The 23920-nt window shown below is 44.1% G+C and overlaps 1 protein-coding gene across 2 annotated transcripts in view; it reads left to right on the forward strand.

Moving 5' to 3' along the window:
• ABL1 (ABL proto-oncogene 1, non-receptor tyrosine kinase) overlaps nucleotides 1–23920 on the forward strand; it is a 77754-nt gene that overhangs the window by 21468 nt on the left and 32366 nt on the right. The gene's annotated exons all lie outside the window — the stretch shown is intronic.

A 23920-nucleotide genomic window follows, 5' to 3' on the forward strand; every position in this document is an offset into this window, starting at 1 on the left:
CGTGTGACTGATGTGCTAAACCAGCCAGCCAGCACTGCTGTCCCAGCAACACAGCTTGCCAAGCTTCAGAYGTGTGCAGTCTTCACCATGCAAAGACACTTAACCTTGTTAAGGGTAGGGTAACCTCTTGCAAAGRAATTTAAACAGAAAAAAGAAATCTCTAATGCTGGAGTAAGTGTAAATTACTGGGTTATGTGTCTGTATGTGTGACCTTTGGATTATAGTAAAGTCTCTTAACAGGCAGGACCTTTTGCTTTGGGTTTTCTTCTGGAGTGTGCTCATCAGCCTGAGAACAGCTGCTGGTACGAGATATAATTAAGGTTTAATTGGAGATGTCCATTAGGAGAATAGAGTGAGGAACACTGGGAGAAAATAAAGAGAATAAACTGTGAAGGTTGAAAAAAAAAGAAGGAAGTTTAAAGAATACTAAACTGAGAAATGGGAGCTGGTGCTATATTGGTGCAGTGGAGGAGCAAAAGAAAGGGCTGAGGAGCCACACTGGAGCCAGAGGGCATTAGAACAGCTGAGCTGGCACAGMAGATCTCAGAAGTACAATTGCCTGAATTATTCTGGGATGGAAGAGAAGAGGAGCTGAAGAACATCAGGACATGAATTTGAAGAGCTTGGAAGTGAAAATCAGTGAGTTTTAGATGACAGAGGTATAAATGTTGAAGGGCAGGAGGCCTCTTGGGGTGAAGCGATGAAGTGGGGAAGTCTTTTGCTGGAGGGCCCTGCAGTTCTTGGAGAATGGATTGTAATGGTTCTGCCCCAATGGATGAGAGTGGGTGTTGAATTACTAACCAAAATGCCTTTTCTCCAAAATAACRTTGTTATTCTCTTTTAGTGTCAGGGCTGTGTTCAAATAGGAGTTTACAGCCATTGCTTTTTGTCTTGTCAGTGTTTCTGAGGAGTTGTTTATGTCAAGCACATTTGCAGTGGCACAAGGGAGGTGAATTGCTCTTCAGTGCTTGGCGTCCCTGGTGCTGCTCTGGGACAACACCACCAAACATCACAAATCAAAAGCTGTGCAGACAGTCCAGTGCTCTGGAGCTCTGCTTGGTAAAGCAGTTTATCCTGGTGGAATGGTAGGGGTGGGAAAACCCAAGAGAGAACTTCCTGCTCCCTTGTGGCTCTGCAGGAACAGGAGCATCGGGAAATGCATTGGATTGTCCTTGGCTGTGCAGGGAGTCCAGACTGGGATGAATTGAAGGCTCATGGCCACTATGGATTGTTGGGATRTTTCACCCTATAAATTCTAGCCAAAATGAAAATAGTTCATTTAAACAAAATATTTATTTAAATATCCTTTAAACTGCACGCCTAAATAAGTTTGAAATTCTGCTGTTGAAAATGGAAAACTGCACACTGGCAATTTCCACTGAATTTTCTGATTGTGAGCATGTGCACTCAGTGCCTTCAGATTTTCATCGCGCCCTTTAGCAGGGTTGCTTCAAACTCTTTATAGAGGGAAGTGCCTTTTCCTAAGAACCAGGGAATGTTTGAAATGTTGAGAACAGATTTAGTATCTTTTGATGAGAAGGTTAGCCTGGTGCTTAGAGCAAAGTCCTGGGAGCTGTAAAAGTGCAGGGCTATTACGCCAGCGGAGCCAACTGACTTTCCTCTCTGTATGACCTCCAGCAAGTCCTCAGACCTTTTTGCATATCATTCAACCCAGCTGGAAAACCTAAGTAAACAGCAGGAACCTTGCTGCAAGCCAGAAGCCTCGACTGACTGAGTTATTCTGGGGAAATGGAGTAAGTCGTGAATTACAATCAGGTAAACAACATGTAGATTGGATTGCTTTAAAGAGAAAATAATTTCCTAAATGTCCAAAAACGCTTTAATTTGGCTTAGTTTGAATGGGTGAAGTGATTGCTTTGTCCTACTTTACAGTAAAGGGGAAAAAAAAATCTACTTGCAGTTTCTGTTTTCATCAGACTGTTTACAGAGTCTGTAGACATCGAGTTAATCAATATTTCTATTAGACACATGCTTGGGCCCTATGCCACACGCACAGATTTTTAAACCCTTCAATCTTGTATCATTTATGGAGATGGTATTGTCAGAAATAGTACTGTAAATAATTTATTCTGCTGCCAGTGCTTTTCTAAAGGTCTCTAGGCATGAGGCAAGATTTCCTCCAGGAGCTGTAAAGCTTCCACATCAGTTTGCTATGGCAGAAGGATTTATTTTTTTGAGAGAGACAAGAAGGATGGTGGAAATGATGGGCTATTTCAGGGAGTGGCTGGCGGCTGTTTCTTCTGCATCGTTTTTGTGATCTAGAGTGGAGCAATTAGCAAAGTGGAATCATTGTTTTGTGGGTTCTGTGGGATGAGTCGGGTTCCWTGGTGCTCCCAGCCTCCTAAATCCRGAGATGTTGCTGTGTCMGTGTCCTGGCACTCRGGTCTGGTGGGTTCCCTGTGGCTGTGCCAGCCAACTCCAGTGCTGGAAGCAGCCAAAGGGCAGCTAAATTGATCTGTTTTCATTCCTGGCATGRAGGTGTGTTGTGCTGTAACAAATGCCAGGCTTCAGCCTGGCAGACCGGGTTTTTCACTGCCCTGCTCAGCTACAGCAGAAGCGCAGAGACTCCAGTTTGCAGATTTGATGTTTTCCTCTCTCAGGTGACGCTGGTTTKAACTACACTGTCAGCTGCAGAAGAATTGTGGCACCGTCTTCYCTTTGTAGTGTTCAGAGCAATTCCTTCGTGGGCAGCTGGTGAATCCAGGCCCATTGCAGCTGTGCCTGCCAGCCTGGAACAGAAGATGGAAATCTGTCAAACTTCTGWAACTTCTGAGAGACGGGAAACTTTGTTGATTGAAGAGAAAACCCTATGGYGGGCCTAAATAAACACCAGCTATGTGTTGGGAGGTTTGCAAGAAAGTCACTACCTCCAATTTACTCTCGAAAATCTTCCCAGATTTTTAACACTGTTTTGGATTTCTGGGTAATGAATAGAATGTGCAAAGAAAATTCCATGTAAACTCRCTTGTTTACTCCCCAAATAAACTAYAAGRCAAGYTTCTAACAGGAGCACAGGCACAGGTAGCCTAAATTATCTCCAAGCTTCAGGACTTGATGACCCTTAYGGGTCCCTTCCAACTCAGAATATTCTGTGATTTTGTGATTTGCTGCAAGTTTAGACCCAGAGAGCTGATGTGGGTTTAATGATGGTGCATCAAAGCTATTTCTAAAGCAGTGACAGCAGTTGTCAAGGGACTACTTGGGTGTCACGTGCTCCATCAGTGTGCTCTGATGGTCTCTGCTCTCTGGATATAGTCTGTCTATAAGCACTAACCCACAAAAATTGGCTGTTGCTGATGTAAATCTTGGTGGTTCCTGGCAGTGCCCTTCCCTGTCTTTACTCACCTTCAGTTACACATAGAGAAATCAARATCTTCAAATGAATTAAGACACAAGCAATTTAAAAGAGAAACTGTGGCCTTTTGCTTGGAGGAGTAACAAAAAGCACAGCCTGGCTACTGTTRTAGTGCAGATGGCAACTTACAGGTATGGGATGAAACAAATCGATTTTGTGCTTCCTCTGTGGATTGCAAAGTGCCTGATGCAGCTGAGGAGTCTCCCATCCCTATGGGCACAACAGTAGTGCAGTTTGCTAACAGCTTCACCAGCCAGGCTCCAGCTTGATTAATAGATGAATCCTCAAATGCCTGCTTTGCGTAGATGTATGTACTGTTAGAAATTGCCTTTTTGTAGTGCTTTGGGAAAACACTAAGTATAATAGTTAAAAATAACTTGTATCACTTCATGTCAGGTATAAAACATTGCGTTTTGACTCAAACTGCAGATTAAAGTGGGAGGCTGTGTCTTTCCTTTTTTTTGTGTTACAGCCCCCAAGGTGGCTGTTTCACATGAAACAGAGTCGTCAGGCTTTGTTGTCGGTGATTTTTGTGCTTCAAAGGAAAAGATCAGAAACTGTATCTAACAGTTTTTATACTGAAAAGAAGAAACCTCACAGTATTTGAAGCTTCCTTCCCAGATAATTTTTTTTTCCCATTACTTATTTTGGTTTAGTTGCACGATCTATCCCGACATTTCCCTCAGTGGGAGGRTGGATTTTTGGTTGTCTTGCTCCAGCTGATGGTGTTTTTGCAGCTCTGCTGACCCYGTGCAGCCGTTCGGAGCTCTGCCACTTGGTGACAGTCTTTTAAAATAAAATCATCACCACTGAAGGGGMGGTTTGAGCTCAACTGACCAGCAAAATCTCCACAGCAAATCTCAGAGTAAAGGAGGATGGGGTACAGGCATTTATTTGCATGTGAAGTCGAATGCAGGGATTCAGCTCCTCCATCCCAGTTTGCTCTAGATGCCGTGTTATCAGTTCCCATTAAATCACTCCCTGGCATATCATGTGCTGGTAGGATTTTTTTGTGGAGCAGTCAAACGCGGTAAATGGCAGGTCTCCATCACTGCAGTGTGTCTCAGGTTGTCACCAGGGGTGACACATTCACACATTCACACCTTGTGAGCAGTCTTAAAGGCTGTTCAGTCCATGCTGCTCATCTTTCCTTGGAAAGGCACAATCCCCATGCTGGTGAGATTTTTGCTAATTTATTCTAGCAGTGAATCTGCTCGCTGGCCTTTTTTTAAGTGAAGAAAATGTGTTTCAGGCAGGTTTCCTGGGTGGAGTCTGTGTGGTAGCTGGTCCATACCTAATAACTTACAACCCAATTTTATCCAGGAATAGATGGAGAAGCAGGGAGTTCTTCTGTCAATCTTCCTGCACAGTAGAAGCTGGTCAGACCAGCATATATGTTGTACTGGACTAAACACAAAGTATCTTCATTGAATCATTCCACTTAATTTTCTCTTTCCATTCAAAAATTCTCCCAGAATGTCAGAGTGGTAGAAGAAAATAAAAAATTAAGTTTGCTCTTCTTGTGCTACTCTATGGCAACACTTTGCCTGTTGAAACATTCATGAATCCATCTACTATTAAGCTGTTTTAGTGGATTTAATGCTGCTGGTGCCAGGAGAACCTTTCTAGCAGCTACAGTTGTGAAGCAAATTGGAAATCTCAAGAATTTGGGATCAATTTTCTTGTTGTGCTGCAAAGCAAGATAATTTGTGTTGTGTTCAGTTCWGTGCAGAATTGTGGAGGTACCCAGTGAAGTCAATGCACTAGTGTTTTTTCACAGAATTATGGAATTGTTGAGGTTGGAAAARCCCTCTAAGATCAAGAGCAGCCTTTAACCCTGCACTGCCAAGGCCACAGCTAAACCATGCYCCTTTTAGTGGTTCTTTTATTAATTTGCAGCTATGTGCCCAGGATTATAAAACAGACAGAAAAAAAAAATCTGGTAAAGGCTAGGTTCCTTTAGAATAAACCAGCATAATAGGATTGCTGAAAGCAACAGAGAGATTTTGACGTTTGGCCTGCTCATCACCTAATGCAAACTTCGATTAAAACATTACAGCGTTTCGATTAAACATTCCAGTGCAAGTTTCCTTGTTGTGTTTTGCTTGTTTCTTAAATTCCCAGGGTGGAAACACTGGTGTTACAGAAAATGATTTTCCATTTTCAGCATCATCATACTTCTGAGCTTTTTCTGAGCTGTGTCCAGGGAGTGCAGGTACCTGCACAGCAGTGGATGAATAAGATTTAGCTTAGCTGAGGGCTGGACAGCAGGTGAGGAGGAGAAATCTGGCTTCTGGAACCACGACGGCAATCCCCTTATGTTTCCATCTTGCTCAGTTCAGACAAAAAGTCATTCCCRAGACAGATTCTGAGGGATGTTTGTTTTTGTGCAACCTGAGCTGCAGCAGCCTGTCCTGGTGGTGTGGCTGTCTGCTGTGTCTGACACTGGAGCACAGCAGTCTCTCTAAGCCGTCTCTCTGTCTCCAGCAGCACTAGATCCCCTGTCTGGGCAGAGGATCCTGTCTGCAGGGCYGCCTCAGCTGCTGCTTTCTCATTCTTAACGGTCTGGAGAGGATAGAAGGGGGAGGAGGGGCAGAAATCTTCCATATTCCTGATTTTGACATGGCAGCATGGGTAGAGCTTGGTTTTCATGCTGTGTGTTTTAGGCAGGGTGTGATTCCCTTCTGTAAATTCTCTGATGCAAAGAGAAACACTCAGAAAGTCCATTTTTATTACTGCATGTTTAGGATGCTTTAGGCTTACCCTGTTAAGCTCCAAGTTTCCAACACAATGCAGTGTATTTCTGAGAGCTGTGGATCAGCAGCACCAAGGGTCTGACCCTTTTTCAGTGGGCTGGTACCTAGTTTTGGATTGTGTAATTAATTAGTTTGGGACACGTGGCACAGGACCACAGCCAGAGGACGATATATTGGATTGTTTAGATTTCTTGATATGCCAGGGGGATGAATTTTGGCTCCAGTCCTTTCAATCTTGTTTGTACACTGGAGAAGCAGCGGAGCAGCTCCAGCTGCCCCACAAGAGCTCTTGGTTGTGTCAACAGTGGAGACTCAACTCTCTTGGAACACAGTCATGAAGGATAGCACGAGGCCATTTTTTTCTGAGTTCTTTCTCTTTTCTGTGCTTGCTGAAATATTAATCAGCCTTTTTGAAATAGCTGCCATCGTTTTCCAACCAGGRGTGTCCGTGAAGCAGCGCTCCATTGCTGGCCACGATGACACTGCTCGGCACGAGCGGCTGCCAGGTGAGTGAAAGTTGATCTGGAGCTGTGGAACGAGTGGAAATAATGTGGCCCGGGACATGTGTATGCAATTTGTGCAGATGATTCAAGGGAGAGCCATGGCAACTGAGATAAACAGAGGRAAAGATACTGGAAAAGCAGCAGTGGCTTCATTTTAATAGCGCAGCCTTGATTCCAGACAGCTCAGATGTTTACTAGAAGAGCTCCATCTTCCTGCGTCTCTTCCTCCCCACCACCCCCATTGCTCTGCATGCACTTAGTCATGAGATCAGATGGCTGCTTGGATGAAGCACTGCAGGCCAAATTCCACTGCTCCTACTTGAGCAAAAAGCCATTAGTTTTCTTCAAATACGGGCTGCAGAATTTCTTTCCCTATTTGCACACTTGCAATTCAAAGGACCCTCATAATAACACATCTTAGAGCTTCTCGTGGAACAAAATGCACTTTGTGAAACCGCTGCAGATTGTTTGGCCTAGTGCTGAGCTTGGGATGTGCTTTTGTTAGGGGTAAAACTATTGGGCAAGCACACAGTGCTGTCTAAAAGTAAAGTCTAGAATGGCAGGAGTGGAGAGGAGCACACCAGGAGCAAAGCACAGCACTGCTGCTCTTCCCGTGTGAAGTCAGAGCGAAGCTGGCTGCTCTGTGGCTGTTGAATAACAAACAGCTCTTGAGAAGATCAAGTCCAACTTCCATGCCAGGGCTCTATCGCGTGCTTGGCAGCGGGGCCGTGCTGGTGTGTGGGCTTTGGGCAGGAGAAACCTCAGGCTGCGAGTGGAAACAACCCAGCGAGAGCAGCAGGCGCCTTGCGCTGTTCCACCGGGAGAGGATTGGGAACGGGGACCTGAGTTCTGTCTCCAAGTAAACGATCCTGTGCTTGCTGCCCGGGGTTGTGTAATCTGGCACAGGGATGCAGTGTGGGTATGCTGATCCCAAATCYACCCCCCTGGGGAGCTGCTGGTGATTCACCTCTCTGAATCATAATTCCTGACGCTTTTCTAATCGCTGTCCTTAGTGCGTCCTTGGTTCATGGGCTGCCAATCCAGTGTGATTGGAAGAAAGGAGCTTTCAAGCAGTTTAAGAGTTTGCCAATTTCCTACACCAATGCATTAATCCTGTGTCAGGACTCTGTGGCTCATTTCTTTTCTCTATTGCTTTAAGGGTGAACCAGGAGACACAAAATAATTAGAAAAAGAAATTAAGTTAGCTGTAGAAATTTGATAAATGACCAGTAATTTGATTGTGAGCAAAAGCATTCCTTGTGTGCAGTTTTCAGTTCACAGTTTGTAAAACAGAGTGTGTTTGTCTGGTTAGAAAATCTGCTCTTTTTGTTAAGAACTGGCAGGATCCTCAATCCTCTGTCTTTCCAAGATAGTGCAAATACTAATTAAAAAATCTATGTCTAAATAAAGTTGTTTGCATATATTAACACTAGATTTTTCCCATATGGTTGAACATAAAACTCCCAATGTCTGTCAGAGAATGCGAAGCTCTGTGTGCTTTATTTTAAAATGAATGACTGAAAATAGGGATTAGAGCATATTTTGCAGGTACCGTACAGCTTATTGTTTGGGAATGGAGCCAGGGCGCTGGTTTTGGAATTCTTGACCCATGTGAAACCATCCTGCATTTCTTAGTATGTTCATGCTCCAGTCCTGCTGCCTGCTCATCTCCTGGTGGCTCCAAGCTCCTCATCTTCTCCCCATTCTTGGTCCAGGGTATTGCAGTGTTTGTGATAACACATTTTATTCCGCAGTGTGAGGAGATGAATGTTGGGTGCTCCCTTTGAAGGAGGAATCAGGAACTGTCTGCTAGCAAAAGGCTTTTCCCTTTCTGCTCTAGAGAGTGAAGTGTGAACAGGTTTGTCTCAGGCATTTATCCTCCTCAACTTGGCTTGAATGGAATGAGCAGGCTCTCCAGCAAGGAGCCATTTCCCTGAGATGTGTGTTGTCAGTGTTAGTGGAGATGATAAAACAAGACACTCATCTTTCTCTCTGAATTTGTTCTCCACTTCATTATTCAGTTTTACATTTTTATGTCACTTCCAGTTCTCTTATCATGGTGAAATCTTTCAGAATGGATAAAAGCTAAAGGCTACAAGCAGAAACTAGAATTTTTCRGCTGCCTTTGCTATCAAGCTGCAAACATCAGTCAGAAGCCCAGTGTTTATTTTGCTTTTGTTACCATYCCTGTATGAAAAAATGTACATAAAAGGGCTGTTTGCTGACTTGCAGTGATTAGGAGAACACAAAGGACTGAGCAAAGGGATTCAGAAGGAAGAGAAACAGTTTTGAATCATGGAAAATGCTTTATCCAATCCAATGTTTTTTGCATGCATCTCTCCCCGTGATAGTTTCAGGTGTCTTCACAGAGTCCACCCACAAACACCCGTGCTTAACCTGTTGGAGTGTTCCCTAAACATTCTGTCCTGAAATAGCTCTTCTTGTCTTTTCTTTTACCTGCCTACCCTTGCTGAGAAGATAGAAACAAGAAACTGGGAATCAGCTTGGAAAATTTAGGTGTGATTTTGAATTTTCAGGGTGCTTTGAAAGGGTACAGCTTGAGAGCAGAGGTTTGCACTCAATAATAGAGCTGAAACCACAAGCCCATGGGATTAGGGGCAGAGCTGGATGGGTCAGAGGAAGTGGTGGACCACTGCTCGTAGGTGTTCCGTCAGGACCAAAATATTTCCCACAGGATTTCAGAGTGGAAACWTAAGCTTTCCTAGAAGTATTCCTGGGGAGAAGAAGTGCCAGTGATTAATCCGTTTGGAATAAGGACAGGAACTGAAGTTTGCCCCCTGCTTCGTGGGGTGATGCCTGCTCAGGAAGAACACCTGATTTCCATGGTTCTTTGGTGGCCACTTTCTGCCTGGAAATGTTTGGAGCCTGTTTTGAAGCTGTGCAGAAGAGCATGCTTGCGTCATCSAGAAAATGCAGTGAGTCAGTGGAGTCCTGAGGGAGCTGTAACGGCTCAAACAGAAACTTGGAAAAAGAAATGGGGATGGATTTAAAGATACAGTATTTGTGGYTGCTGCTCTGGTTAGAGATGGTCTGCTCTCCATGAAGGCATTGGTGAGGAAGGGGTTCAGGAAGGACTTTGCTGCTGTAAAATACAAGTGGAGCTTTATGAGTGATCCACTCGGGACAGGGTGTGGAGCTGGAAGAGGGTGTTAAGCAAGTTCTCCTTGCCATTATACTCAGTAATTTGGTATTCAGGGAATCTCCATGAATTCTTCATTGATATGTGTATTTTGGTATGTTAATGAATAACTTATGGGGAGGGACAGGAAGGAAGGTGGGGGCAGCCTCTCGGTTTGGCCCCCACTCATCTTTTTCCTTAACGTCTTCAACCGCCTTCAGATTTGGGATGGTTTCCACAGCATTACGAGCTGAGCTGTTGCTGCAGTGCAGCTGTGTTGGGATTGCTCTTGGCCCAGCTCCTGTGCCCCAGGAGATGCCCCAGGTCCTGTCACAGAACCCTGTGTGGGTTGTGAGGACGTGCCCAGGTCCTTGCTGGGCCATCGGTGCCACCACCATGGGAGTGACGCTGTCAGCAGGTGCTGCTCTTTCTCTTTGTGTCCACCCACAGCTAGACAGAGTGGATTTGGGATATCTCCTTCCTTCAAACCCACAGCTAGACAGAGTGGATTTGGGATACCTCCTTCCTTCAAACCCACAGCTAGACAGAGTGGATTTGGGACACCTCCTTCCTTCAAACCCACAGCTAGACAGAGTGGATTTGGGACACCTCCTTCCTTCAAACCCACAGCTAGACAGTGGATTTGGGACACCTCCTTCCTTCAAACCCAACAGGGATCCACAGCAGGGCATTCCAGGGATTAGCTGGGCTCTCCTTAAAATGTTTTTGGTTCCTGTCGTAGATGAAATAGCCAAGGTCTCTCATGATGCTCTYGGTGTGTTGCTTATTTTATTTGAAAGCTTTCAGGGATGTGAACCACTAGAGTATTTGGGTGCCTCAAAACCACAGTTGAATTAATCTTCATCATCTCTTTCTGGAGGGAAAAAGTACACACACTGTGGCCTAGCAGTGAAGTCTTGTGCTTCATATATTCCCTATTGGTTCTGCTTCAGAGTTGAGAGCCCATTTTCCTCATTTACCAGGCCAGCAAAACGAGGCTGTTCCTCCCAGCAGAGGTGGTGGAACACAGCRAAATGTCCTGAAAAATCTCCCCTCCAGAAAGGCTCTTTCCTTGCAGAGTAATTTCAGGTGGTGAACTTTGTTGGTTTATCTGAGCAGGGCAGGGTAAGAGGCATCAAAGCAAGCTGGCCCTTTACAGGCAAGATGATCCTCCAGAGTGACTTTTCTATRAATAAAAGAATGAGTTTCTGGAGAGCCAAGAATGAAGAAAAATGAGAAAACCTGGCTTTTCCCATTCATTTGGTTTTTTTTTGAGCAGGGGCAGCTCAGTCCCTGGGCCCCCTTAGAGCTATTSTGGCACTTTATTATCAAGGACATAAAAACATTTTGTGCCTGTGATGTGTATGCACCTCAGTACTACAGGTTAGCTGTTTTATTCAGACCAGGAAAGCTTCATTAGTTCATGTTGATTGAAGAGTGTTATGGTCCCCAGCCATCCTAATGCAAATCAATGACTCATTTATACCTGTACAGTTGAATTTAAATTTCTATAAACTTTAGGCTTAGGCAAGTAATTGCATTACAGTTTTGTGACTTCTGTGAAAAACCTATATTTTTTTTTACACCTAAAGCCATATTTCAAACYTGTGACCTCACTGCCATAAAGCAAAGCTATTTCATTACATCATAACTGTGCAATTTGACCTCTGATAACTGGCATTTACATTTATGTTGGATCCATTAAATACTTACCCACTTAAAGAGCTGGCAGGCATTAACATGTTAGCATGTTAATATTAATTTTAAAAAAGTAAAAATTGGTATTCTTTTGGCTTCTTGCAGGCAGTTTTGAAAACAAATGAATCCTAGTTTTCCCTTCCATCATCATCCTTCTTGGTTTCCAGAAAAAAACCTTTAATGAGCTTTTGCCTTTGCAGCTGCAATATTTGATTGCAGTCTGACTTCACTAGTGATGAATACTGAAATAYTTCTGCTGTTAATTGTATGTTATCAAATCCACAGCAGGTGACTAAGACCATACTCAGTTGTAGTTGTTGCAATGAGCAGGATCTTTGAGGGCAGGTTTCCCTCCATGCACTTTCCCCCTTTGTATAGTGATGCCAGTTCACACTTTATATTAAATAAATACTTGAGGAGCTTAGTGTCCAAGATTTGCTCCATTCCCTTTGCTTTGGAGGAGCTTAGTGCCCAAGATCTGCTCCCTTCCCTTTGCTTTGAGGCACTGAGSTTCCCCTGCTGCTCCGATTAAAGTTAAGTTTCGGATAAGTTGGATGGATTTGGGGTGGGAAAGGATCAACATGTATTTGAAACAGTGCAATGTGTCAGTCTCATACAAGATGCCCTTTTATAGGCTCCACATAAATGTCGAATATTTTAGCTTAGAATTTATCCTTTGCAATGGCCAACCCTCTTTGAACCCCCCCCCCAGTTTCAGCTGTACTGCGCCCTGCTGAAACTTAAAACACATCTTTTGGTGCCTCTGCAGCTTTAAATTGCCTTTTTTTTTTTCTCCCTTCTCTGAGCCTCTTCTGTCACCTCTGTTTTGCCAGCAAGTCTTGTGAAAGCAGCATCCCTTGTGATTCAGATCAAATGACTGTCTGGCAGCAGGACAAGGACCCTCCTGTGGGGAGCAATCCAGGGCCATGGATGGCCAGACCCCCGCCCTGGACCTCTCACTGCTCAGGGAGAGGATGCTCTGTGCATGGGATTGAGCAAACCTTCCTCCAGCATGCCAGAGAAGGTAGCACCAAGATTAACAGGAATGTTTTCTTGGCACCGTCAGCTTGGGAGCTGCGGAGTTAAATTCCTTCCTCAAGCTTTGCCCCCTTGGTAACACCTCCAACACACTGATTATTCGTATTAATAACAAAAACAACAAAGGGATAATTGCCCAAATTTTGTAAAATGGCTATTTCTGCACATTCAGCCTCAGATGGCGTTTGACCCTTAATACAGATGGTTTCACTTAATGTATTTTGTTTAAACAATCCCTGTTCCTGGAAGTGGTTTCAGAATAGGCTGTTCTTCATTGCTGTTCATGTTTGCTTTTTCTTATGATATTATAAGAAGCTTGAAGAGAGTGGATTCAGAAAAGGGCAGTAATCAGTGTTCACAGGCATTTGTGGAAGCCTTTGTATTTTCCAATTAATACGATGTTGACTCCTCAAGCTTTCAAGACTGAAGTGGTTTGGAGCACTTTTGTCCTCAGGCTGTCGAGCTCACTGTGCTTCTGTTATTCCTCTGTCTATGCCAAGAGACCCCAGGGAGTCCCAGAATATTTATGTGGAACAGCTTGTCATCTGGGATACCTGGTTTTCCTCCCAGGATAGGCTTCTTTGTGCTCCAACACATGAAAAGCTCCTTTCTCTTGGATGCCAACAAAGTGTTTCTGTGCGAGGGGCGAAAAAAATTATCTGTTGTGCTTGGAACTATCTCCTTTTCACGTGGGTTAGAATTTGTGAGTGTGCAGACATTTTGCAGGTGCTGCAGGGTGTGTTGGTGATGCTGAGCATGCCTGGGGTGAGCTGTGAAAAGGCTTCTTCAAGTTCAACATCAGGAATCTTCAAATCCATCCACGAGGCTGCCCCACTTGATGGAAGGAATGTGAGTGCCCTTGAATTACAGAAGTGTGGTTTGTAAGRTGGAAGTTGGGTGTGTTACTGAATGTTTCTCATTTGTGTAGTACCTTTCAGCAGTGGGTCCTGAGGCTAGGACTTGATTTGTAGTTTGTAGATTTGTAGTAGTTRCATTTGGGAAGAAAAATGGAGAAGYGAGTCAGGTAATTGTTTATCCACAAATACAGGAGAAGTCTAAAGAAGAGTTGGGAATAAAATCATGGCATGTCTATTCATATGATGAAGCAGAACAGTTAATTTCCCCTTATTTTATTTCTATATTTTTGCTAAAATTTTTCTTTTTCCTAAAATCCAGGCCCTGCTTGAGGGGGTGACAGTGAAGAAAATGTGACGAAGCCAAGATCAGCTCTTTCCAAAACAATAATCTGCTAATCCAGTGACCTTGTGATGGCCTTTATAAACACTTCAGTTAGAATTAAAAAATGAGAGATCACATGGTCTCTGGGGTTTTTCCATTTTATAAACGATGTGTTACATGGCTTAAAATCCTTTTGTGTCACCTCCTCAATATCCTCTGTTGCCCATGCAGTGCCCTTGYTTCATCCCCCTTGACTCCAGAGCAGCTGAAGATTTCTAGTCCTGATTCCTTCTATGAATGTTCCTCTGCTTTRAGATTATTTTAAAATAGGTTCTCCTGGCACCCTGACTCCTGTGCTTGTGGGAGGGAGGGATTAGGGGAACACAGCAGCTCTTTCACCCTCTGAAAATCCTTTGGTCAYGCTGGGCTTGCAAAGACTGAGCTGAACCAAGCAAAGGGAAGAAATCGGGATGTGTGGCCTAACAGAAACCAGTTAGTTGGCTTTTGCTCTGGGTATTCCCACCTGATGTCAGATCRAGCCAGAGCCTTCATTCTCCTATATATTCCAGGCTGCTTTTGTTAGTTCACTGTTTTTTGGTCTTTATTCTTSTGATAAGTCAATACAACACCTCTGACTTGGCTGGGCAGGCAGAGGAACTTGGATATTGCTGACATGAGACCTCACTATGGACTGGCAATCAATGAGAAACAGGAAAAGCTGTAAATTAAATTACAGACTTGTGGTGTCTTCTGTCTGGAGCTTCATGGAGCACCCCCAGAATCAGGAGAGGCTTAGAGAGGAGCTGCAGAGGATCTTTTTACTCCAGAAGGTTTCTCACCMGGCTGTGTTTTCAGGGAACGTTGCCTGTATTGCAGCACTGCTGCATATCTGGGTATCTGTCAGCTCTCTAGGAATTTGAGGCATTGCATTCCCTAGGTCTAGGCTGGAGTGCAGCCAGTTACTAGAGGCTGGATGAAGTACTTCCATTTCAGGTGGAAGCAGGTCTCCCAGCACGGAATAACTCTGTGGTCTATTTGDGGGTCTCGGAATGATTAATGAAATCCATCTATAGCTGGTCTGGTTCTATACTCACATTTATTTCTTTGGGATTTGTTTGTAGCTCTCTCAGTAGGAAAGGTTGGTAAGATTAAGCTGTTTATACAACTTGTCAATACAGATGGTTTGCTCAGTATTTTGAATTAAGAAAACAGCTTTGCTGGCCCCATCAGGATGCCAGCACTGTTATTTGTGTGATCATAAAGTGAGGAGAGTTCACATTCTTGAACTGGGTCATCACATGGTTGTGTGAGCACTGGTGCCAACTGCAGGGAGAAGATGGGAAAAGATGGGAAAGGTGGGACGGAGGCATTCTGTGATTAGATGGGGTTAACTGGCTGAGGACCCTCACTCTGTGTCAGCAGGATCTCTTCCCAACTCATCTCAGTGTTTGCCTGCAGCGCTTTCCTGCTTCCTGCCCTGCTGCTCCATTGTGCAAGTTTTCAGAGCAGTGGCAGGTATTTTAGTTTTGTGTTTGTTTGTKTAGTTGTTTGTGCATGTCCTCAAGATCCTCTCCTCTCYCTGAACTGTGAARTGACTCAGCTRAGCCTGACATGAAAGCAGTGTCTARCTCATCCTTCGGAGCAGGGTGGGATGGCTTGGGGGGTCCCAGTGGTTGTTATTCCTTGGTACCTGGCATTTCTCCCTATCTTCTGTCTGGTATGTGGGCAGACAGAATCAGCTGGAAGCCTCAGATCACGTGTAATGTGTCTGCTCTGGGAATGGCTCTGATTAATGATGGGCAGGTAAAGAGGGAGTGAATAGAAAGGAGCTTTTGGGGTTACTGGAGATCAGCAGCACTGATTTCTTTTTTACACCTTCCATTATATTTCCACATTTGTCTGGAAAGGCAAAAAACATGGAGGTATTGCACAGTCTCGTGCCATTTTCTAAATCTATATTCAGATGTGACAAGCATGATTGAGTGTACCAAGGAAACTCATACTGAAAGGGTTTAATTTAATGACTTTTACCCCTCATGAATTCACCATCCGCCTTGTGCTTTATCTTAATGGTGCAACTTAGGGTGAGTGATCCCTAGCTTTTGGAAAAAGATCCAAATTAAACTGCTTCTTTCAATGTGTTTTTATGTTTAGGAATTGAAAAAGAATGTTAAACTTTTGTGAGAGTTTAGTGCTTGAACTTCATCTGTCTATGCTCAGCAGTGCATGAATAAATTAGAGACCACTTCCTGCATCCCTCCTCCAATAGGACCAGGATATAGGTGTATATATATATATATATATATATATATATATTATTTTTGTCTTTCTTCATGATGAAGTAGCTTATTTGTGTCTGAAGTTTCTTCCTGTCGGTCCCAGCCTTCACAGGAAAAAATACTGGTCCTGCCTTTACGTCATGGTCCCAGCAGGACTCTTAAAACTTCTTATATTGTGTCCTGACAACAAAATAAAATGCTGAAGTGTTTGGAGGGAACCATTGCTGCAGGCAGTTCTAATTAACTGGAAGCTTTTCCTTTCTGGGAGCATATATTTAATTTCTTAYACTGGGAATAATAAGCAATTAGTGCTGTGGAGCACCAGGCACTTACCTGCACATCCGAGGGAGGCTGAGAGTAGATCCTGAGGGTGGATAAATAGTGTAATTCAAATCAAGTGACTGTAGATGGCTTTATATAGTGGGTTTTATGCTTATGTGGATGCTTTTTTAATTTCCATAGTTATAAAGGGCTTCTACTACTCTCTCAAAATAATATGTATTCCCCTGTGGATGAATTAGTGACATCTGGAATTCCTGAGCAGAAGGCACTGGGGTTTGGGGGTTTGGATTGGGGTTTTGAGGGTGTTTTTCTTGTTTTGTTTTGTTTTTGTTTTTGTTTTAATTTGATGGCGTTCAAAGGCACTAGCTGTCTAGGATTAGATCCATAGAGAAAAATGATCTGTGCAATCGAATTTATTCTATTCTCCTGTTGCTCTGTATGTGTGTTACTCGAAATTTTCTGCATTTCAGTAAATTATGATAATCTTTGCTGAATTCAGTGCGAAAAAGCTTAGGTGAGTGAGGACAGAAATGATGTGTGGCTGGAAAGGGAACCTTCACCGGCCCTGAAATGGCTGTGAAAATGTTTAATACTGCTGTGAGACTTCCTTTGTGTGATCAGCTTCAAGGCARAGGATTTGAATTGCTGTTAGGTTGGATGGATTATTTGTTTATTTGTGGATGATTATTTGCTCTGCATGGCTTTTATCCCTTTATTTTCAAGTACTTCAGTGATCCCACACCTGTGGCAGCCACAAGTGTGCARGACACGTCCATTGCTCCATCCGCMCTCCARCTGGGAGAGAAAATGCAGCACAACSGCTTTGCCTGGRTGGAGAGAGCCARCAGGAGAAAGGAGTTCCAGCTGCTCCCATCCCTGGAATTCGATAGTGATGCACAGAGGGTTTTCCACCTTGGCTGATGCTTAGGGGCTCAGGACAGGTCGCTGTTCTGCGCTCTTCCCGAGGTGTGGCCATGGATCAGGCGTGTGTTTACAGCCAGCCCTGGATAAACCTCTCCTCCTCCATGTTCCTCCTAATCCCYGCTGGGTCTCATGCGGCAGTGGTTCAGTAATACTTGTTTTCTTTTCTTCTTCTCCCCTTCCACCCCCTCCCCATGTGTAATTTGATCTCCGAGGCCTGCTCTTCTGCTTTGGCAGATTTTTCAGCTCTTGAATGGAAGAAGTTAACCACTTAGTTACTGCCAGGACTAACCCTGTTCACTGGTCCCTCTGGCTCTTCCTGTGGAGGTGCTCGGACTGACACAAGAAAAGCTAAAAAAGTCATCAGCCCTGAGTTCCCTGTTTTAACCTCTTCTTTTACCTTTATTTTTTCATCTGCATTTGCTTGTCTTTTCATTTAAAAGAAATACGGAAATGCTCCCACTCAAGATCTGAGTCAGTATTTGGCAAAGAYACTTCTCTAAAATTTATTTGCTGATCCTTTCCAAGCATGTATGTTTTCTGATTGTATCCTGGCTGTCTGTGATCCCTCTCCTCCCTGGGCTGGCAGAAAATACTGAACTTTAGCAGGATCCTTAAACGGATGGAATTCTACCTATTGCACAGGAACTTCCAGTCCCTGCTCCCTCTTTCGCAACCTTAATTAACTGCCCGGACAATAGAAGTTCAGTCATTATAGTCAATAGGAATTTATGTGATTTTTATGTCTTTAAGCTACATTGCTATTTTTTTCAGCTCTGAAAAGTGCAAGAAGCTTCTCTTTTCTTTTTTTTTCCTTTGCCTGCAGATGTTTCAATAAGCGTTCCGTGGAAGAGGCCCAAAAGTTTTTCAGTGATGTGTGATGAGCCCCTTTGGACTTGAATTTAACCTTGCAGGCTTCACATGCTAATGCTCCAAGCAATTCCCTGCAGAACTCATGACCTGTCTTGTGTTTTTACATGAGTACACTGAATACAGATCACCATTGTAGGAATTTAGTAGTTTGTGAAGACAGATCACCATTGAAGGAATGAATTTAGTAGTACCTTCTGCCTTGTTACTACCTTAAAAAAATAAGGATTCTGCTCTGTTGCTTGAAAGGAATTTCAAATAGTTGAACATCCCATCTCTGAAATCCCACCACTTCCCAGCCTCCTCCTTCGCTCATGAAATTGCAAATAACAAACATCTGTTAAATCAAGGAGGAAAACCAACAAATGCACATGCTTTATTGCAAAATCCTTGGCTTTTCCATTGATGTGTACAGTGGACTTTTTGTAACCTGGCTTTTCTTGGGTTTTTTTGAAGTTTTTACTTATGAGAGTGGGACTTAGAAGTCCAAGTACCAGAAGTGTTTAATATCTCCCTGTGCAAGCAGATACCTTTCTCTGCTCTTGAAGGGCCATTCATGCTGTGCTGGATGATGACTGAAGGAAGGAAAACACTCTTTGCCCTCAGGTGTTAACTAGCCTTTGTTCAAATCCGTGTRTGGGTTTTWAAAATTTTATTTACAATAATACCTATTGTCAAATGGTCAGAGTAGTAGCAAGAGGCTTTTKTTTTTAACATGCTGTTTTAACTAGCTGTTGTAAACATGTCAGCCGGATCTTGAGAAGAGCTTAAACAGGAAGGTAGAATAGTGGCCTCTAAAAATGTTTTGTGTGTGAATTAAAAAATGAAAGATAGAGGTTTCTACATAAAAAAGCTGGAAGAAACACTGGCAGCAGTGGTGGAGTGGTTGTGAGTTAGGGCAGTGCTGGAGAAAGTCAGGGTGGCATTTACACACATCTCTGGCACAAAGGTTCATCTGGGCAGAGTGGTAAAATCACTTGAGCCCTTTTTATTTGGGTGTGCATTCCTAATGCCAGTGGTATTTTGGATTYCTAGAGCTCACCAAATAAGTGGTAGTTGGAGATCCCTCAGTATCCTGATCGTTTGGGCTTTCTCCTGAGGTATGTGAACACACTTGGAGAGTTTAAAGGGGCTGATGTAGAGCCCATTCTGTGTGAAAACACCAGCAAGGACTTTTCTCACCCTCCACTCGTTACGTAGCAGGTATTACAAATAAATCCCAGATGTCATTGCCTTCTTGTGTAGTGCTGTCACTGCCAAGTAAGTAAAGAACCTTGAATATCTGGGATCACTTGTTTTCACTTGTCCTTTGGCGTTGCTACAAGGTGTCTGAACAGTCACTTGAGACTAAGAGGTGACTGATCCAGGAGACAGTTGTTTAAATCTGAGGTGGCTGGGTGTGGGATATGCACTCACCTCTAGCCCGACCAATCTTGGACTCGCCTTCTGCCGGGCCTTCTTGGGCAGAAGGAATTTCTCTACCATAACAAAACTCCCATGACTCAACATGATCAACTCATTGAAGCTGTATTCACTGCAAAGAGCTCTACAAGAGTTTTTGTGCTGCACATGCCAAGCAGGTAGAGTTTAGTTGGGAGGATTTTAAAGTTTCCAGTCCTCTCTATCTGATAGATAGCACCGTCTTCCCAAATGAGAAGTCACTAAGTCACTAAGAGTGGATGCAAGTTGTTTAATGGTGGAGGATCTGAAAATCCAAAGGAAAACTGGAATCTGTCAGACAAAGGCTGGACTAGCCCCCAGGAAAACAAGCAATGCTGCATTTGGTGTCAGATCAAAGCCCAGCTTTGTTACAGCTGCATCTGTAGCACATGCTGTGGTCATTCATGGATTTCAACAAAGGCTTCTTTGATCGTTTGCATGTACACATATACACATCTTTAATCAGGTAGCAGTGTTAGGATGCGTTTTTCCACTGTGTGAGAGATGCCATCAGAAGAGAGCTGTGTAGCATGGGAGGGATCTGTGGTGTGGACTTACTTGTAATCCTAAAGACAGTGACCTAGGCATGCCCCAAATCCCATGTAATCTTACCACTTACTAAGAAAAATGCATATCATAAATGATGTGATTCTACATTTGGTGCTCCAGAGACAAAAAGACCTGTTTTACAGCTGGCACTAAGTGAGTCTTTATCACCTGTGGGGAAATTCTCAACTGTATTTATAGAAGAGAAAGATAAGGCACAGGTAACTGAACTGTAAGCAAGAATTTGCTCTTTTTCTGGCATGCTCCTTTACTCCTTTTCTTTAACCACTAGTTTGTGATACTTCTGTTTCAAGTGACTTMTTCCATCCCAAATCAGCTGAGTGTGCCTATCAAAAAATGCCCAGGCTTTGGGACTTGAAACTCTTTAACTTTCCATGTTTCAGAAGAAGATTTAAAAACAAAATTAAGCTCAGATTTTAAATGGGTGATGAACACTCAAGCTGTTTTTAATGGTATCACAACAAAATTCACTCCAGCTGCTAACACGTGGGATCATGCCAAAACTCACTTTCTGTTCATGGAGTCCAGTCCTTTTGCTGCTGCTGTCATGTGTGTGTGTATGTGATCATTCTCTTTTGGAAAAAAAAACAAAAACCAAGCTGTCCTCAAATTCTGGGTAGCATTAAGAAAATAAAGAATAAATATCTGCTAGAAGCAGCTCAAATACAAAGGCCCTTTGCTGAATAGGTTTATGCTCTTGGAGGAGCATGAACAATAAAGGCTAATGGATACTGGATTGCATTAATGAAAGCAGAGCCAGCAGGTCGAGGGAAGTGATTATTTCCCTCTTTTTGGCTCTTGTGGAGCCACATCTGGAGCTCCTTCCCCTGTAGCAGATGCCGAGACCCTGGAGGGAGCCTGGTGGGGGCTGGAGCCGGCGGTGCCCCCTGGGGCCGAGGGGAGAGATGGATGGATGGATGGATGGATGGATGGATGGATGGATGGATGGATGGATGGATGGATGGATGGATGGATGGACGGACGGACGGGGTCCCAATGCTTTCATAACCACCCAACTGGTGGCTGGGAAGACTCTTCACAGAGGTGCACAACAAAAGGTGGAGAAGCGACACTTAAAACTTGTAACAAGGCAAAGCTGGGTAGGTATAAGAGCATAAGAAGTGTTTAATTGCCCAGCAGACGCGGTTGAAGTTCACCTGCACAGAGCCTGGAAAAACCTGATGTAGAGAGAGAGATTCCCTCTGAGCAGGAGGTGGAAGTGGAGACCTGAGTCTGCTCCCAACCAAATGGTTTTGCCATTCTGCAGCAAAGAGCCCGAGTTGAAGGTTGCRTCAGTCACTGTAGTCCAGAAATCTGGACACGTTTCATGACTGATCTTGCTCTTAAATGTGTATATGGCAAACAACTGTGAGAGGGATTAATAGCTGCCAGCAGTTAAATGGCAGAGGTTGTGTGACACTACCAGTGTGGCTTTTATTTCTGTAYCACCAGTTAATTTCATGGCATTCAGGAAAAGCAGAGGGCATTTGCTCAAAGTGTTTACAGCCCAGTTTGCCATGGACACCAAAGAGGAAACGCTGAAAGATGATGTTTGTAGCACAGGGACCACACAAGCGTGTCTGCCTGGAAGCATAAAGGGAATTAATTTGTTTATCTACAGAGGAAGTTCTTTGTGTTTAACTCCCCAAGTGGATGTGTTTCTACCACAGTGAGGTTCTTCTGCAAGCGGGTTAATTTAATTTGAGATGAGGCATTCTTCTTCAGGAATAAGAACCCCAGGAGTTCATCAGAAATGTAATCCGCATTAATTCTGCTGGCACTCATTGATTAACCCTAATTGTAGTGGCTGGGTGGTGTTCATGGGGGGCAGCCTTTGTACTGCCAGGAAATGCTGTGGGGYTTCTGTGTTCCTACAGCTGCAGGAGAAGCGGGATAGGGATGGGGATGCTCAACACATGGAATAGAAGTTGCAGGCTGCTTGATCTGCTCTTAAAACCTCATTTCATCCCCGTTCCCTAAACATGACACTGRGCTGAAGCACATGAGGACTGAGCTSCKCCTGTGATTTATGTAACCTTTCTCCTCCAAAACTGTTTAACTCCTCKTTTTTTTYCYTTYYKKTTTTTTTCTCTTCCCCCAGTGCAGTTGCATAAAAGGTCCCAGTTAGGCAGGCAAGGAACAAATAGGTAGGTGTTGGTTTCTCTTARAACTCTGGTGCTTCCATAAAATAGAAATTCTCCAGAAGTTGAGAGAGGACAGGAGAGGATGAGAACCATGTTGTCCTCCCAATGCAGGCTCCTGTCCATGCAGGCTGCCATCAGTGGGGATGGGATCTGGAGCCTCATGCTTGCCTGTCTGAATTGAGATGTTGAAGTTCTCCACATGCTTCCTGGTGTATTAAATTGGAATATCCATGTTCATGTTTTCTGAGAAAAGCAGGAAAGCGCTTTGAACATCACGGTGTGCTTACCATTGTCTCTTTGCTAGAAATGTGTCTTGTGGTATTTAAAAAAAATGTGCTTATTGCAGTTCCRTACGGGTTGAGGGATCAAGGATTTTTTTCCCAGCTGTCTTTCATGTGTACACCCCATGGATCAGAAGACTGAGGCAAAGTGATGCTGTAAAATAATGTTTAAAGAGTCTGAGCAATGTTTGCTGTTTCGGAGGCACAGACCTCAGATGCTAGAAGCATGCAGAGTTTCCCCTAAAGTATTCAATGTTTGAAAACGTTGGAGGGCAAAAGAGCACRAGCACTAGTCAGTAACATTGCCAAAATAAACTGTCAGATGTGAAGGCAAGTTTTCAGGGACAAAAATGAAGATTTGCTGCTCTGTTGACTCTGTGTGTGACACAACAAGGGCTCCACACGTCGCCGTGTGGTTTGTGCTGTGATCAGCTTCCCAGGCCGCTTTCCCCAGGCTCTGTTTTGCAYCCCTGATGAACTCTGCACTCTTCAGCACTCCTTGCTCCAAAAGTACCCCAAACTTGGGGAGCTGAGAAGGGATTTTTGACTGTAAATCATCCAGTTGTATACATACCCAGTATCTCCTTTAGACAGATGTAGGTAGGTAGGTAGATGGATAGATAGATGGATGGATGGATGGATGGATGGATGGATGGATAGATGGATGGATAGATAGATAGATAGATAGATAGATAGATAGATAGATAGATAGATAGATAGATAGATAGATAGATAGATAGACAGACAGACTATATATATATAAATGGTGGTTGTTTTAAATGGGACACACACAATAATGCCAGAAAGCAATCTATAAAAATACATAACCAGAGAGCATTAATTGGTGTGTAGCCTTAAGAAATATGCAGATGGGCACAGTTTGCAGGGGAAAAAAATTACAGGTAGTGGGAGTGAAAACTTTTGGGCCCTTGTGCCAGAGCAGCAGCATCCTGCGTGTGTAACCGCATCAGCCGAAACCTGAATCCCTGTGCCTGTAATTAGCGCAGAGATGCTAAGACAGGATCCCTGGGAAGGAGCTGCAGCTCCCCCGCCGCTTTTGTGCCGGGTTACAMATGGACATCGCTCTGTGGCTGCCCGTCCCGCGGTGTTTGAACACCGTCCTGKGTCTGAAGTGACGCGCTGTGAGCGGCCGCGTTCCCCGGGCGCGCTCAAAGCTCCAGCGCGGCAGCGTGGCGCCTTCATCCCGCCTCTTCCTCTGTTGCCCAAACCTGTTGGTTTTCCCCCTCGGCCTCCGCGTTGCTGGGAGAGGCGCAGGCAGGAGGAGGTTAAGGAGCGAGGGCGTTGCTGGCTGCCTGATGTCATGGAGGCCGGCGGCGGCTGAGGGGCCCTTTGTTGGCAGCCGAGCCCCAGCAGCGCCCGGCGGCTGCCGCGCACGGCCGGCACTGCTCACTCTGCCCAACTTGGTTGGCTTCGCTTTTTTTTTTTT

The sequence above is a fragment of the Malurus melanocephalus genome, unplaced genomic scaffold (assembly GCF_030028575.1).
Source record: "Malurus melanocephalus ecotype Western Australia unplaced genomic scaffold, MMel_1.1 scaffold_435, whole genome shotgun sequence".
Lineage (NCBI taxonomy): Eukaryota > Metazoa > Chordata > Aves > Passeriformes > Maluridae > Malurus > Malurus melanocephalus.